This window comes from Bubalus bubalis, chromosome 6 (assembly GCF_019923935.1).
Source record: "Bubalus bubalis isolate 160015118507 breed Murrah chromosome 6, NDDB_SH_1, whole genome shotgun sequence".
Classification (NCBI taxonomy): Eukaryota; Metazoa; Chordata; class Mammalia; order Artiodactyla; family Bovidae; genus Bubalus; species Bubalus bubalis.
The window spans coordinates 35,357,748-35,375,103 of record NC_059162.1 but is presented as its reverse complement, the minus strand read 5'-3'; the positions used below and the strand labels follow the sequence as shown (position 1 = coordinate 35,375,103).

Below are 17,356 nucleotides of genomic sequence, written 5' to 3'. Positions count from 1 at the left end.
CCCAGGCTAGTCTTTCCTCATCCTCTCTTGACCCTCTGTTCTCCAGGCAGCAGCCAGGGTAAGCGTCTGCTGAATCACAGAGCTGCTCTTATCACACAGACACCCTGCCCCAAATCCTTCAGGATCTCCCCATCAGCTCTTGGCATAAAAGTCCTTGTAAGGCCTTGCATGGTCTGGACCTAACTACCTCTCCAGCTTTGCCTTGTACTTTTTTCTTGCTCTTTGGGCTTCTTTCAGATACTTGAACACAACATGTGCTATTCAACCCCAGAAACTTTATACTTACCAGTCCCTTAATCCTACCTAACTCTTGCATATCCCTCAAATCTCAGCCTAGGTGCTTTCTTGAACTTCTGGTTAAAGGCAGGCTTCTTTGTCATACGTTCTCAAAGAACTATGCACCTTTCTATCAAAGCTGTGCTTCTAATTAGAGGTACGTTTCTTGTGATTATTTGAATAACATCTATCTTCTCAATAAATCAAAAACTCCACAAGAACAGGGACTTAGGACAGTAGCCAGCCCATGGTAGGTCTCAATAATTATTTTTAGAATTAACCAATAAAAGACATTTACTTAGTGCTTTCCATACATTATATCATTTAGCCTTCATGCAACCTTTGAAGTATGATTTTCCTATTTTAACAGATGAGGATACTGAGACTGAGAGAGTAGGTGATTTGTTAAGAATCATGCAGAGAACAAATAGATGAACATAAATCCAAGTATCCAGACTTAAATATCTCTTCCCACATTTACTTTTGATAGCTTCTCTTAAATAGTCCTTTTGCACAGCTCAGAATCTTTGGTTAGGGAGCTCTTCATGTCTGCACTGAGATGCTGAACTGGTCTACCCCAGAAGCCTATGTACCTCACTCATAACACCGCCCATCCTTCTAACAGCTCCACCATGCTTGCACGTCCTGGCCCAGAGAGGGAGAAAACTCCTGCTAAATCGAAGGCAGGGACTCAGCTAATCCTGAGTAATCTCCCAAATGTGCTCGCACAGCACTCTCCAGTGCGGACCATCAGCACCCAGGCATCACCTCTTTACCTCATTAGTCAGACATCAACCAGGAAAACAGCAAACAACTTTCTGTATTTCAAACCAAGTGAATTTGATGCCAGGAATTTGTTACACAAGTGACAAAAGAGACTGGCCAGCCTGGGGACAGGGTGGCACCCAGAGGTTAGCACCAGCAGGAAGCCTTTGCCATCCCCAGGCCATAAGGATGAAGGGAGCAGGAGGCTTACCGGAGGGCAGGGGCCCAGGTCACCTTAAGTGTGGATGAGGAGAAATGCCTTGGTGTGCAAGGAAGGATAATGCCACCCCCTCTTCCAAAGATGTCCACATTCTAATTGCCAGAAACTGTAAGTATGTTACCTTACAGGACAAAAGGGACTTTGCAGCTGTGAGCAGGTAAGGCTCTTCAGGAGGAGAGAGTGTGCTAGATGACTCAGGAGGATCCAGTGTCATCTCTAGGATCCTTATAAGAGGGAGACAAGAGGGTCAGATTTATTCCAAACTTTTGATCTCCAGAACTGAAAGGTAATAAACATGTCATTTAAGTCAATAAGTGTGTGGTAATCTCTTAAAGCAGCAACGGGAAACTGAGACGCTTGGCTTGTCCCTTCTTCCCACACGTCAGTCGTCCCACTGGCTGAACCTGACAGGAAGTCAGTGACAGGAAAGTCAGGGAAGCACGGTCTGCCAGGGAAGGTCCAGGAGAGGATCTGGGGAATCTGTTGAGGATACTGCAGTCACTTTACCACTGCTGTGGGAAGCTCACGCTGGAACGGACATCTGAAACTCATTCTTCTGAATCTCACTTTACAATTCTATGAATATAAATCATCCTGTTGAGTTTGTTCTAATCTATGTGGGGGAACGACTGGCATACTAAAATCTCTGCAGCATCAGGAACATGTGTATAATAAAAACAAGGTTTACTCTCTTTTGACTTATTCAAATTCATCATTAATTATTAGAACCAAGGAGCCACATCTGGTCAGGCAGTAATTTTAATGAGATGGTCTGGTAATTTTATGGACTCCATTTGATTTTTCTTATTTTATGGGCATGTAAATCAAAACAGATGACATCACCTTATCTTTCTCAACTACACCAGTAACAGAACACAACCTATAAATGAACGTATTCCATAAAAACTGAGCACTCCCCAGGTTATCGTGGGTGCAGCTGCTGCCCACTGCTCCCTTCTTTGAGCCATTCCCCTGATGTGACTTGGCAGCCCATCTCCATCAGCTCTGTGGTTGAAAAAAAAATGGGTCATTGCACTGTGACAAAAGGGCATTCACTGCAAATACAGCAATTAAGAAAAGTTTGAGCTCCAATGGTCTCAAACGCCCAAAGGAAGCTTGTACTTGCTGTGTGTGGGTGCCAGAAGCAGACAGACTGACAAAGCAACACGAGTTCCACCAGCGGCACCAGAGACACGTGTAAGAATTCAATCAGACAGAAGGAAGTGGCTGAAAGCCACTGATGAAGGGGACATGAGGCCTTGAAAAAGGCTGTTTTCTACATTACTAGCATTTAATTGAAACATTCTGGAACCACCAGTCCCAAGACCTAAAAATAGGGCACTGTAATAAAAGACTCAATGGTAACACTCTCATTTATAAATTTTTGTGTATGTGTGCCTAAATAATATGGAAGTGTGATTTCCCAGGTAGCATAGTGATAAAGAATCTGCCTGCCAATGCAAGTGACACAGGAGACACGGGTTCAATCCCTGGGTTGGGAAGATCCTCTGGAGGAGGAAATGACAATCCGTTCCAGTATTCTTGCTGGAGAATCCCATGGACAGAGGAGCCTGGGAGGCTACAGTCCATGGGGTCATGAGGAGTCAGACATGATTGAGCAATTGGGAATGCACACACAATATGGGAGTAGATGGGACTCAATGTTATGTAAAGGCTAAGTTCCACTGGTTTCCTCACACATGCAGACACGCACACAAAATTGGAAGAGTTCATAGATGAAACTAGCAAAAAATTGATAATTGTTGAAGCTGCATGATGGGTATATGAGTGTTCATTGCATTAGTCTTTGCTTAGTCTTTGTGTTTTAAATTTTCTGTAAAAAAGAAGAAAAGGCAGTGTTGATTCTTGGATGCAGAATATTTTTCATAGCTATTCTTCTCCCACATGGCTTCTTTCATAAACATTTTCAGCAAGTTTCACCATACCCTGAAGTCATGGGACCCACAGGCACTGCATGCATGCGTGTGAAGTCGCTTCAGTCGTGTCCTGCTCTCTGCGACCCCGTGGACTGTAGCCCTCCAGGCTCCTCTGTCCATGGGATTCTCCAGGAAAGAATACTGGAGCGGGTTGCCATGCCTTTCTCAGGGACTGCAGATATTGCTACGTATTCTCTGATTCTCTTGTGCTTGTGTGGAAAGCAGAATTCTGCTCTGGCAGAAGAAGGGCGGTACCCAGGCACAGGTCATGGGAAATGAGTGGGCAGCAGGCTGAAGGGGCTGAAAAAAAAACAGGCAGGAGCAGCACCCCCCACTGAAGTGCACTGGGAAGCTACCCTGTCTGGGAGCAGCTCGCCTGCACTAGAGGGTCCCCAGCACCCCACAGGGCACTTAGACATTAACTCAGGTTCAATTCACGAAGCACAGATTGAGCACGTCATGAGTCCAGCCTGAGCACTGAGCACAGAGCATGTGGCTATGAGTAAGTGCTGCCATCAGCAATAGCTAAAGCTTCATTGTTTTTAAAAGTTGAAGAACATCGACTGAATTGTCTGTGAAGTCAATGTTAACCTGAAGATGAAAAACTTTAAAAGACAAACTCTCCAAATGTTGCTGCTCCACACCACCTCCACTGAATGCGGAGCCAGTGAGCTGATGACATGCTGGCCTCCCTTCTGAGCAATCATTTTTAAAAAGCAAGGTCAAGCTTTGCTTTTCTAGAGAGTACGATGATGGGCAAGATATGCACTGCTGACCGGCTGACTCATTTTCAACGCTGGTAGCACATAAGCATGAAGCGGAACACAGTGAGAAAGAGATTCGTGCCAATCCCATTTTGAAACAAACGTCTGAAAAATCACAAGGGTCATTAGCTCTGGTCATGCTTGGTTCTGCCACTGTGGGGAACGGGGAACGGCATTGAGAGGAAATAAGCCAGGATTGATGGTGGACAGTGCAATGCCTTATCCATCTAAAGCAAAGGTCCCTTCCCCCTCCTTTTCCCTCTTGACAGCTGGCCCAAAGAACCTAAACTTAGCAAGGGCGAGGTGTAGGAAACTAGATAGTGCATTCTACAGTTGGATAGGAAATACTGGGCTCAATGTGTTTAAGGTTAAGATTAATTCCTCACTTCCTCTGAATCTATTTTAAAAACAGAGCAGAGGATGGCATATGCTTTCTTCTAACAAAATGACAGATGATCAAAGGATAAACATGATCCGCATGTCAAACCCTCCTACTGCTGTGGCCCTTTGCCCACAGACTTTTTTTTTCTTAAGTATTTTATCATTGTGGTTAAAACTCGGTTGCCTGTGTTTATTCAGAAAACTCAATAGTGGCAACAGCCAGAAAAAGAGTGAATGGTGATTGGTGGAATCGACTAAAGCCAGTAGAACAAAGGAAAATTTTAGTGGTGTTGTTCTCAAACATCTACTTCATGGCAATAAACAAAGATCGCAAGGCTCTCTCTTTCTCAAACCTGTGCGATATGGTGTCTGAAAGTAGAAATCTGCCCTGCTGTTGAGGTGGAGAATCACTTTTTCTGATTTGCAACAGCAATCCTAATTAATATTGCCTCATTATTATTCCTTGTGTTCTGTAAACAAGAGCTCCCTGTCTGCATAGTCACTCATTAGGGCTGATTTAATTGAATTTCAGGGGGAAAGGCATGACTGCCTCTGGAAGCAGAGGACTGGAAGCTTCTGAGAGCAGCCTTTCACAAGTGACTCACAAGCTCCGCGGTGTCAGACACGTGGGAGGGAGAAGCAGCAGGCCCTCTCGCCTCCCTTTGTTCCCCAGGGTGGTGTACGGGGCTCAGCACAAATTGTTTTCTTCACTGTCATGCTTTGCCTTCCACCACTGAGGCCATCATTTTTTATGTCCTTCGAGCTATGGCCCCCATTGAGTCTTTAGAACTCCACATATCTAGGAAAAATGCTTTTCAATCCAGGATCCTTTCAGTATATATATATATAAAGAAAAAAATCAGCTCAGAAATTGACAGTCTAGGAACTTCCTTGGTGGTCCGCTAATTAGGAATTCGCCTTCCCATACAGGGGATGCAGGTTTGGTCCCGGTCAGGGAATTAAGATCCCACATGCCTTTACTACAGAGCTCACATGCTCTGGAGCCCACGCACCACAACTAGAGAAAAGCCCACAATGATAGATCCCGAGTGCCACAACTAAGACCATATGCAGTCAAAAAATAAAAAGAAAATTTAAAAGTTAGAAATTGACAGGCTGTAAGATTCTATCGATTCCAAATTCCATCATCAGTACTCCAACTAAAGTGCTTTTTTTCCATACAGGCACTTTTAAACTCTGGTTGAAACAATCTTTCTTTGAATAGGGTATCATATCAAAACCATTCAATCATTCATTCAGTCACTGATTCTACAAATACTTCTAGAGCTCCTAACACGTGTTGGGTTCAGCTCTGGACACTGGGGATTAATGTTGAACGAGACACAGAAGGTGCTTGCTGTCAGGGAGATTACACCCCAGTGCAGAGAAACAGACAATAATGTGAAATCAAATAAATGAACAGAAGGATGACGCTGCATAGAAAATAAAACAAGACGATGCAGTTACAACCGTCAGGTGAGTTGATTAGATTGGGTCTTCAGAGAAGGCTTCCTGAAGCAGTGCCATTTAAGCTGAGATAGGGATGATGTGAAGGAGTTTGCCATGTGGAGGAACATTCCAGGTGGGGGCACCCCAAAGTACGAAGGCTACAAGGCAATAACAAGCATAGGAAGTTCAAGGGGCAGCAAGCAGGCCAGCAGGGCTGGAGTGCTGGAAGTGTGGGGAAAAGGAGGGCTGTCATGAAGGAGGTGACGCCAAACCTGACCAGGCCTTCCTCATAGACGGTAGCAAGGAGTTTAATGCAGTGACAGAGCAGTAGTGGGGAAATGGTCCTAAACAGGAGAGTGACATGATTGGCTTCAAATGTTTAATTTTCTGGCTGCTATGTGTAGAATATATTGGAGAAAGAGGAAGAGTGGAAGCAATGAGACCTAGTTAGGAAGCTATTACAATACACAGGAAAAATAATGTGAAAATAACAATATAAGAACCATTAGCACGTGTTGTATACTGACTATACACCAGGTATTGTGCTAAACCCTTGGCATGTGCCATCTCCTTTATTTCTCCTAAAGTCTCTGCAAGAAGTTGAGAGATTAAGTAACGTGTCCAAGGTCACTCACTAGCTGTGGATCTGGATTCAAACCCAGGCCATCTGACTCCCACATTCACCTGCCTTGGAACTTTAGCAATGAATACTATGTGAACCCTGGAAATATGTCCATTTAAGACTATCTTTATACTCCTTCTTACATATCTGACATAGTCCTAGAATTGGAAACTATTGATTCTGTTAATTCTGATTTAATTGTTGTTACATTGTATGTCTTTGTGGATATGTGTATAATTAAATAGCTTACACACTTTTCTGCCTAGGAACAGATTTAGCTTTGAGTATTTTCCCAAGAGACATGCTTCCAGCCTCTGATGGAAGCAGGTGAACACTGTTGGAAATGTCAGCCATTTTTTTAACCCAAACAATCAGCAACTTAACAGTCTTCACCTGGGTAGCACCAAGATGGCAGTACCTGCTTTGGAATGTCCCCTGAGTGTTTCTGGGGTTCTCTGAGGACAGTACACACACTGTGCAATCCCTGCTGGGACTCACTGGTCACCTCAGCTGGCCATCTGCTCTCACCTGGTTCTGTAAGCTGTGACCCATCCCTCTCTACAGCTTCCAGGACCTCACCCCATCTGGGGTGCCTGGCTCCCAACAGCATTCCATGAGGGAGAACAGGGTTTAGCCTAAGAGAAGACCCAGACTCTTGACACCTGAAAGTCCATCTCCCAAGGAGATAGTAGGTATCCAATTGAGACATTCTTACTGGTATTTCCCTTGTGGACTAGTGGTTAAGAATGTGACTGCCAATGCAGGGGACACAGGTTCAATTCCTGGTCCAGGAAGGTCCCACTTGCCGTCAGGCAGCTGAGCCTGTACTGAGCTGAGCCTGTATGCTGCAACTACTGAAGCCCATATGCCTAGAAGGCATGCTCTGCAACAAGAGAAGCCGTCCCACTGAGAAGCTGGCTTGCTGTAGATAGAGAAAGCCCTCCAACAGCAACGAAGACCCAAAGCAGACAAAATAAATAAGTAAATGAACACACATTTACCATCTGAGTCTGAAGCATTTGCCTTTAGTTTACAGCACTAATCTGTGGGTTTTCCCAGAAAAATCAGTGTAAATTTATTCTAAAATTATGTGACAGTCATGTGATGGGAACTAAACAAGTGTGCTCCTCCATGACTGACCTCCTCTTTCTACAGCTAGAAAAGGCTGGCAATTTTAAAGAAGGCCCTCTCTCTAAAAAACATTTAAGAGAAGGCATTCTGCTTCATTCATAATAGAAAACTCAAAAATGCCCAATCAACAAAGACTGGAAAAATAAGTTATGAGATGGAAATACCAGACCACCTGACCTGCCTCTTGAGAAACCTGTATGCAGGTCAGGAAGCAACAGTTGGAACTGGACATGGAACAACAGACTGGTTCCAAATAGGAAAAGGATTATGTCAACGCTGTATATTGTCACCCTGCTTATTTAACTTATATGCAGAGTACACCATGAGAAACACTGGACTGGAAGAAGCACAAGCTGGAATCAAGATTGCCAGAGAGATATCAATAACCTCAGATATGCAGATGACACCACCCTTATAGCAGAAAGTGAAGAGGAACTCAAAAGCCTCTTGATGAAAGTGAAAGTGGAGAGTGAAAAAGTTGGCTTAAAGCTCAACATTCAGAAAACGAAGATCATGGCATCCGGTCCCATCACTTCATGGGAAATAGTTGGGGAAACACTGGAAACAGTGTCAGACTTTATTTTTTGGGCTCCAAAATCACTGCAGATGGTGATTGTAGCCATGAAATTAAAAGACGCTTACTCCTTGGAAGGAAAGTTATGACCAACCTAGATAACATATTGAAAAGCAGAGACATTACTTTGCCAACAAAGGTCCGTCTAGTCAAGGCTATGGTTTTTCCAGTAGTCATGTATGGATGTGAGAGTTGGACTGTGAAGAAAGCTTAGCGCCAAAGAATTGATGCTTTTGAACTGTGGTGTTGGAGAAGACTCTTGAGAGTCCCTTGGACTGCAAGGAGATCCAACCAGTCCATTCTGAAGGAGATCAGCCCTGGGATTTCTTTGGAAGGAATGATACTAAAGCTGAAACTCCAGTACTTTGGCCACCTCATACGAAGAGTTGACTCATTGGAAAAGACTCTGATGCTGGGAGGGATTGGGGGCAGGAGGAGAAGGGGACAACAGAGGATGAGATGGCTGGATGGCATCACTGACTCGATGGACGTGAGTTTGAGTGAACTCCGGGAGTTGCTGATGGACAGGGAGGCCTGGCGTGCTGCGATTCATGGGCTTGTGAAGAGTCGGACATGACTGAGCGACTGAACTGAACTGAACTGAACTGACAAGAAAAAAAGTAGTTGACCATTTTTTAAAACTGTCACAAAACCTATAGGGGTGGGACGGGGTGGTTGGTGGAAGGGAGGTTTTAAGACAGAGGGGACATATGTGTATACTTATGGCTAATTCATGTTGTTGTACAGCAGAAACCAATACAACATTGTAAAGCAATTATCACAGAAGAATACATATGCCACAGAAAGATATTTATGACATGTTGGAAAGTATAGGTAATTACAAAGAAGTGGTATATATTCTTTCATATATATTTATGTATTTATGGTCACTCTATTAAAAATTTATAATCCACATTTTCTAATATTTTATAATGGAAATTTTTTACTTTATAATATGTAAAAAAGAAAATTAAAGTATTTTTTAATTCATAAAAAAGCCTCAGCCAGTACAGGAGCTGAAGATCTGAGTCTGAGATCCACACTGGCCCTGGCAGTCCTCAGAGCAGTGCTAGTCCATAGAAATACAATAACACGAGGCACAAATAGAAGCCACTTGAGTCATCTGGAATTTTCCAGTAGCCACATTTAAGAAATAGAAAGAAGTGAAATTATTTTTAATAATTTGTTTTATGTAACATATCCAAAACATTATTATATTTCAATATGCAATCAGTAGAAAAATATTGAGACATTTTGTATTCTTTTTCTTACTAAGACTTGGAAACATTTACCCTTATGTCACATTTCAAGAGTTCCACCAGCGCCTGTGGCCAGCGACCACCATCCATCTGTCTATGAAAGCGGTGAGGAGAGGGGCGGGGGAAGCCAGGCTCCAAGAGCTTCAAAGAAAGAAGGTATCTCAGCACCAGAGAAAAGATGCTAAGTAGCAGAGGGAAGCTGAGAGAATGTTCCGGCTGCCTCCCAACTCTTTGGTCTTTGGGACCTAGGAGAAACAGCAAGCTCTCTATGAAACCCCTGTGCTCGGCAGAGAGCAGCGTTTCAGTTAAGGTGAGGAAGTGGAGGGAACATTCTGTGACAAACAAGTTTGTGAGGGGGTGGGGGGTTTACAGCTGGATGGGGATTGCAGAGGGCAGGCAGGAAAGGTTGGCAGAGGCACAGCAGTGGGAGGATGAATCAGGGGCTAAACTGCTCAAAACAACACAGGGATAAGTACATTCAAGGAAGCGTGTCCAGAGGGCTTGTGTTTTGGGAGGTGGCCAGGTCTAACAGAGATGAGAGGCAGGAAACTAATTGGGCTTGTAGTTCCAAACAGACCGTTGACGAGCAAGTCTCTCCCGGTCCTGCTGGGGAGGCATTTGCAAGTCTCCATAGCCAGTTCCCAGTCCTGCCGTCCTTTACCTGCCTGCTGTCAGCCCACATTAGTGCAACACACATAATTTACATGCTTGAAACAGACAGATGTTCCAACCAGCTCTGTATGTATAATCTGAGAATTCTGAAGTTGAATTTTTCAGGCTAATCCCTCTCAAATCATTCTAGATCTCCCTTCTCTCTAGGCCTGTCTTGATGAACAATTTCCTCAAAGGGCATCAACTTAAAATTTGGAAAGTGTGTGTGTGTGCGTATTCAGTCACATCCAATGGACTTTGCAAGCCCATGGACTGTAGCCCACCAGGCTCCTCTGTCCAGGGAATTTTCCTTCTCTAGGGAATCTTTGCTTCCCAGGGGTCAAACCTGAGCCGCTTGCCTCTCCCGGATTGGCAGGCATATTCTTTACCATTGCCCCACCTGGGAAGCCCCAATTCAGAAAGTATTACCAAAGACACATGATAACGAAAGCAGTGGGATTAAACGGAGCTGGACATTGACAAGATGTTTTACTGCTTTTCTAAATTATAGATCTATATAATTCACCCCTAAATTATGTTACCAATTTTCCCAATAAATTCAGGAACTCACACAGTAATTACTAAGGTAATCTTGGTATATATCAAGTGCTCAATAAATATTTGAAGAAGAAATGAAGTAAATTTATATATATGTGTATATATATATATATATATATATATATATCTCCTATACTTAATCCCATCAAATGGCTATGTTGGTGTTACTGTAGGCTATTGCCATTTTGGGTCTTCCCAGGTGGCAATAATGGTAAAGGACCTACCTGCCAATGCAGGAGACATAAGAGATGTGGGTTCAATCCCTGGATCATTTATTTGGGCATGTTAAACAAATAAAAAAGTCCAAGTCAAGTAAATACCACATTTATATTTATCAGCAAACTCTAGTGGAGAATATTTTTCATTGTATGATTCAAGTTTCCTTGCAGTGAATTGTTAGAAATCAACCTTCCAAATCTATCTCTTTCTTGAGGAACTAATTTTCCTCTTCCTTCATGATCAGAAAAACCTCAGAATAAAGGAATCCTCCTCTACAGAGGAAATGTTTCCTTTGTAATGTTTCCTCCTTTGTAATAATGAGAACTCTGATTTAGACAGTTTCTCTTTTTGCTCTTTATGCCAGGAAACTCAGAGCATACTCTGATGTTCAAGCAGAAGTTCGTGTTTTGTTGGTTACTCTTGTCATCCATGCTTCTAAATTTCTATTTCTAATATGTTATTGTGCCTACATATACACAGACATTTGCATATGCAACTATACCTTTTTGGAAGAGATGGGACACAATTAAATGTTTTCAGTTAATTGCTGCATAACGGAAGATGCCCGAGGCTTGAGCTAAAGAGAGCTGACCACAAGGTTCATCTTGCCAGATGTCAGCTGAGTGACTTTGGGCAGTTCACTTATCTTCTCTAGCTTCCTCATCTACAAAATAGCTACCTAGTCTCTCCCTCATGAAGCTTTGAGGATTAAATTAGATGACACATGTGAAAATAAGTAGCAGATAGTGCTACTTCTCCCCATGTACAGCCATTCACCTGCCCTGGTTACACCCTGGGGCCAGATTTCAGCAGATCCCATTCCAGATCTACTGTACCAGAACCCAAGGGTCATGGATTAGGTATGTGGACGTTTCACGTACTCTACCAATACAAACACCAGAACACAGTGTGTTCAGGAAATGGGGCCACCTAGAAGCCTCCTGATACACGTGTGATAGCCCCCAACCCTACAAGTCCATGAATAATGGCTGCTCCTTGGCTCTCTCCAGGACTTCTGGAAAAATCCATATCTTCTGCTTCTGTGTCCCTCCTCAGTGAACAAGAGTCCTATGAGCTGTGGCCCAACCGAGGTGTGAGGGGCAAGCCTCACCACTAGGTACCGTTACGCCAAAGAAGGCTCCCAGTGCCACCCACCTTGATGCCCTATGCACTGTAAATTAGGTGCCTGTCTAAGTGCTCACCTGCCCCCTGTGCAAGTTTCTGCTGCTATAGTCTTCAAATCTCACATTATTTCCCTCTAAATCTCCCTTCTGAGAATGAGCTCCTTCATATTGGAGTATGTATCTTAACTCAGAATCCTTAATACATCTATCACAGATGTTCAGTGCATGATAAAAAGTCATTCCTTTTCCTTCATCTTTTTATCTCTTATTACCTTGTCTTGGAATATGGGTTATATTCTTCCTGCTCTTTTGAGAGTAGGGATAGAAGATGCTCCAAAAAAGGAGGGTGAGATCGTTTTGCTAAGAATTTGGGGACATGGTAATTAGGAAGGAAGCCAGATGAGGGATGGACACTAATATTTATTAAGTGCACTCTCTATGTCAGGAAATGTTAGGGTCACCCTTATCTACGTGTCTCATTTAATTCTTCCAACCCCTCATTCCTAAATGCTTGTGCTCTCATTTAAAGCACTCACCCATTAACCCACACAATGACTTCAAGTCAAAAGCTTGACTGAACTTGAACAAATTACATGAGCAAATTAATTATATGTTACAGGAATACTGAAATAGGTTTTCATAATAGAATGACACCCATTCAACTTATCCCCAATCCCAAAAGAGCACATCCAACATCAGAAGTCAGGAGCCCATTATTTGTGTCTGGATCATCTACCCTGGGCAATAAGTCAGATAATTAAGATAATTATATACTCTCTGGCTAACTATCAGAGATGAAACATCCTATAGATATGTAAAATGTCAGGGGAGCTGTAATCTGATACAAGCTATCACAGGAATCTGCTACGAATTTCCCTGATGCTCAGCAAAGGTCAAACAGACCATGTATCAGAGTGTGCAGGGCCAGAGTCCCACCCACTGCTGCCTGCCCTGCTGGCCACCCTTATGCTTCCATTAGCTGCAGCCTCACTCTCAACCTTCACCTGGGCCTCCCCCTGTCTGCTCTCTCTGTGTAGGTCTCTGTTCCTTGCATATATGCCACACTACTCATAGGCTCAACTTCACATTCACCCATCATTATCCAGGGCCTTTTGGAAATTAAGGGTAGTGGGCTAAAGGGATGGAGAGGGAGCACCCCATCATACACAGATGTGAACAAAATACTTCCCTTCCAATTAGATCTGTGGTCGAGTTTCTTGGCCAGAAAAGATGAGGCCGATATTACTGCCTCCCTAATGCATTCCCATCACCCTCTCCTTTGCTGACAGGATGTAAGATGCTTTTACCCATGAGCAGCCAGGGGCTCTGGGATATAACACAGTACTTTCCAGTAAGAGGGAGTCTGCTGGAAGCCTCAAAGAAAGGTTTCCTCCCTAATAAAAAGAGGCTCATGAAGACAAACAATCCTTTCTGCCTTTGGACATTTTCATATGAGGACCTAATGCTAGTAACTGCTGCAGCTATTTTGTGCCTAGGAGGGAAAATCCAACAGGTATGAAAGAAGCTGACCTGGGACCCAGTTATCCAATTCTGACACTACGTGAGAAACCTGTTGTTTACTGGTTAAATCATTTTGAGCTGGGTATTCTGTTACCCAAAAGCATCCTTGCTGAATCAGTGGAAAAGCCAGGAACTTCTAGTTTGTTATTCATCCTAATGGGCTAGACAGAGAACGAGACTTAAGTAACAGTAAAGTAAATTTCTAATTCTGGCATTTCTGGTTTCACGGCAGGATTTGAGTTGCTTGAGAAAGAAAGCCTTCCTTAGACCAGACCCCTCCGTGGCTCTTGGAAAAGAGCAAAAAAAAAAAAAAAAAAAAAAATCCTGAGATGTATTAAGAAATAGTAACTATGACTAGCCTCTCTCTACCAACCTCAGAATCTCAGAACCCAGTGCAATATTGAAAAACCATGTACTGTGCAAAAGTTTTGCAGTTGGGAGAGAATTCTATACCAGAAAGCATCAATTAAATTTGAAACTTATTCTTCTGGAGTATAGAAATGATGACAGAAACTACAGAATCTTAGAATTTTAAAGTTGGAAAAAAGGTTGGAGATTATCAATAGCAAACCTTTAATTTACAGATGAGATAAATTGCCTGACTCATTTCTTACAATTACTATCATGAAAACTAACAAAATCCTCACTTTTTTGTATGAGGGAATATTTCTTCAATAACTTTTAGCCCATCTATCTTAAATAAGATGGTTTATTTCTATTGGGTGCTTGGCATGCCAAGTCCTCTTTATAAATGTTTATTGAAAGCCATGGAAAGAATGAAGTCACACAAAAAGAAAATAATCTTTCTTCCTGATGCTCTCAAGTATTGTCACATGAAAGAGACCCTGGGTTGCTGTCCTAGGTTGCAATGTTTCTAAATTGGTGCCAGGATAAGCTATTCTTTCAAATAATTAAACTTGAATGAGTAGGGACCTCCCTGGAGGTCCAGTGCTGCTTCCAACACAGAGGTTGTGCTTCTCACAGAGGTTGTGGGTTCGATCCCTGGTGGGGAACTAAGATCCTACATACCATGTGGTATGGCCAAATTAAAAAACGAAAACAGAATGAGTAAACTAGAGTAGCACTTGTGCATCGTTTACTGCTTTCCCTCTGGCATCTCACAAACATGTGAGCACATGCTTATTAACCATATGTAGAAAGTTGTCTTCCCACATCTATTTTACCAAATACTAACGCCACCACTCACAGGGGGATCTTTGTGCTCTTCTCACCTCTCAGTTCTAAAATAAAATCATTCTGTGACAGACTTTAAGTCAAATTCAGCTGCCCATCTTCTCTTCAGAAACTAGAGAGAGAATAATCTCCCAATCTATTTCCTGCCTGCCCTCAGGAATCACAAGTTTCTACAGTTGAAGTGAAGGCAAGACCTAAAGAAAGTTTTCAGAGCTGTAACAAGCAACATGGATTAAATTCCCATCAAAATAATAATATTTGTCCTTTGAGAAGGTACATACATACTAAAAAACTGAACTGAATTTGAGACGTTTTGTGATCTTCTATTTGATGAGTTCAGAAACAAGATAATTATAAGGGGAAAAAATCTGAAAGTATCATTTACCTTGTACTGAGCAGGGTGGGGGGCAGAGAGAAGGGGGGAAGTTCCTTAGGTGGTGCTAGTGGTAAGGAATCTGCTTGCCAATGCAAAAGACACAAGAGATGCAGGTTCAATCCCTGGGTCTTCCTGATCCAGGAGTAGGGAATGGCGACCCACTCCAGTATTTTTGCCTGGAAAATTCCATGGACAGAGGAGCCGTACAGGTTGCAGTCCATGTGGCTGCAAAGAATTGGGTGTGACTGAGCATGTGCATGCATGCACATACACACACTCACACACACACACACACCCCCCTTGTAGTGAATACCAAACTTATAGCCAAGAAGCCACCATCCTGGGGCAATTTCAAGAGTATAAGAATTCAAGAAGGTAAGACTTTAGTGCAAATATACATGCTCATTTAAATGCATACAAATATGGACAAAATTATTTCTGAACTCATTTTTCTAGTGTGGACAGAAGAAAGCCTGAGTTGGGGAAAAAAATGTGTAGGTGCTGAGAAGTGAAGAAATGAACAGCAGAAAATGGATCTGAAATAAAGGAATACTCCTTTAAGTCTACTTCGAGTTTTTAAATAGGACATTCTTCACGGTCTTCAGAATATGAGTTCCAGGAGCAGACAGAACATTCCCTCCAAAAAGGTGGTCTGCCCCACCAATCTCTAGGCAGCAAAACAAAGCCACTTATTTGCATTTATCTCTAGGACATAGCTATTAGTCGACACTTAGAGGTGTTTCTATGAAGGAGGTGAGCAAATGGAATATGTGAAGATTATTATGGAATAATAAAGAATGCATCTGGTCTTTGGTTCCTAGCACAGAGCTTCAAAAACCTTTAGGATTTCCTGAGTGTTATGGGATGAATTGTGTCACCTCAAAATTTATAGGTGAAGTCCTAACCTTCATTACCTGAGTCTATGACTGTCTTGGGAGAGAGAGTCTTTAAAGAGGTAATTAAGTTAAATGAGATCATAAGGGTGGGGCCCTAGTCCAATGTAACTGGTGTCCTTATAAGAAGAGAAAATGAGGACACAGACACACATGGAGGGAAGACCTTGTGAAGACAGGAAGAAGAGGGCCATGTACAAGAAAAGGAGAGATGCCTCAGAAGAAGTTAAGCTTGCTAACCCCTTGATCTTGCACTGGTAGCCTCCAGAACTATGAAAAAATAAATTTCTGTTATTTAAGCCACCCAATCCATGGTATACTTTTTTAAAAATTAACTTATTTTTTTATTTAAGAATAATTGATTTACAGAATTTTGTTGTTTTCTGTCAAACCTCAACATGAGTCGGCCATAGGTATACATATATCCCCTCCCTTTTGAACCTCCCTCCCATCTTCCTCCCCATACCATCCCTCTAGGTTGATACAGAGCCCCTGTTTGAGTTTCCTGAGCCATACAGCAAATTCCCTTTGGCTATCTCATTTACATATGGTAATATAAGTTTCCATGTTACTCTTTCCATACATCTCATCCTCTTCCCCCCTCTCCCCATGTCCATAAGTCTATTCTCTGTTTCTCCATTGCTGCCCTGTAAGTAAGTTCTTCAGTACTATTTTTTCTAGATTTCATATATATGCGTTCAGTTCAGTCACTCAGTCGTGTTCGACTCTTTGTGACCCCATGGACTGTAGCCCACCAGGCTCCTCGGTCCATGGGATTTTCCAGGCATGAATACTGGAGTGGGTTGGGTGACAATATACAGCCTTGACATACTCATTTTCCTATTTGGAACCAGTCTGTTGTTCCATGTCCAGTTCTAACTGTTGCTTCCTGATCTGCATACAGATTTCTCAAGAGGCAAATTAGGTGGTCTGGTATTCCCATCTCTTTCAGAATTTTCCATAGTTTATTGTGATCCACACAGTCAAAGGCTTTGGCATAGTCAATAAAGCAGAAATAGGTGTTTTTCTGGAACTCTCTTGCTTTTTCCAGGATCCAGCAGATGTTGAGAAATTTGATCTCTGGTTACTCTGCCTTTTCTAAAACCAGCTTGAACATCTGGAAGTTCATGGTTCACGTATTGTTGAAGCCTGGCCTGGAGAATTTTAAGCATCACTTTACTAGCGTGTGAGATGAGTGAAATTGTGCAGTACTTTGAGCATTCTTTGGCATTGCCTTTCTTTGGAATTGGAATGAAAACTGACCTTTTCCAGTCCTGTGGCCACTGCTGAGTTTTCCACATTTGCTGGCATATTGAGGGCAGCACTTTCACAGCATCATCTTTTAGGATTTGAAATAGCTCCACTGGAATTCCATCACCTCCATTAGCTTTGTTTGTAGTGATGCTTCCTAAAGCCCATTTGACTTCACATTCCAGGATGTC

General features: G+C 42.6%; 1 protein-coding gene across 5 annotated transcripts in view; it reads right to left on the bottom strand.

The window, feature by feature from the left end:
* Window positions 1–17,356, bottom strand: part of VAV3 (vav guanine nucleotide exchange factor 3) — a 643,747-nt gene that overhangs the window by 544,256 nt on the left and 82,135 nt on the right. Inside the window, exon 3 of one of the 5 annotated variants that reach the window (XM_044944623.2) lies at window positions 1,383–1,485. The gene's annotated coding sequence lies outside the window, so the exon portion shown is untranslated. Of the gene's footprint in view, window positions 1–286; window positions 827–869; window positions 938–1,382; window positions 1,486–17,356 lie in introns of those variants that run through there. The other 4 variants (XM_044944624.2, XM_044944626.2, XM_044944625.2 and 1 more) reach the window with 4 other exon arrangements.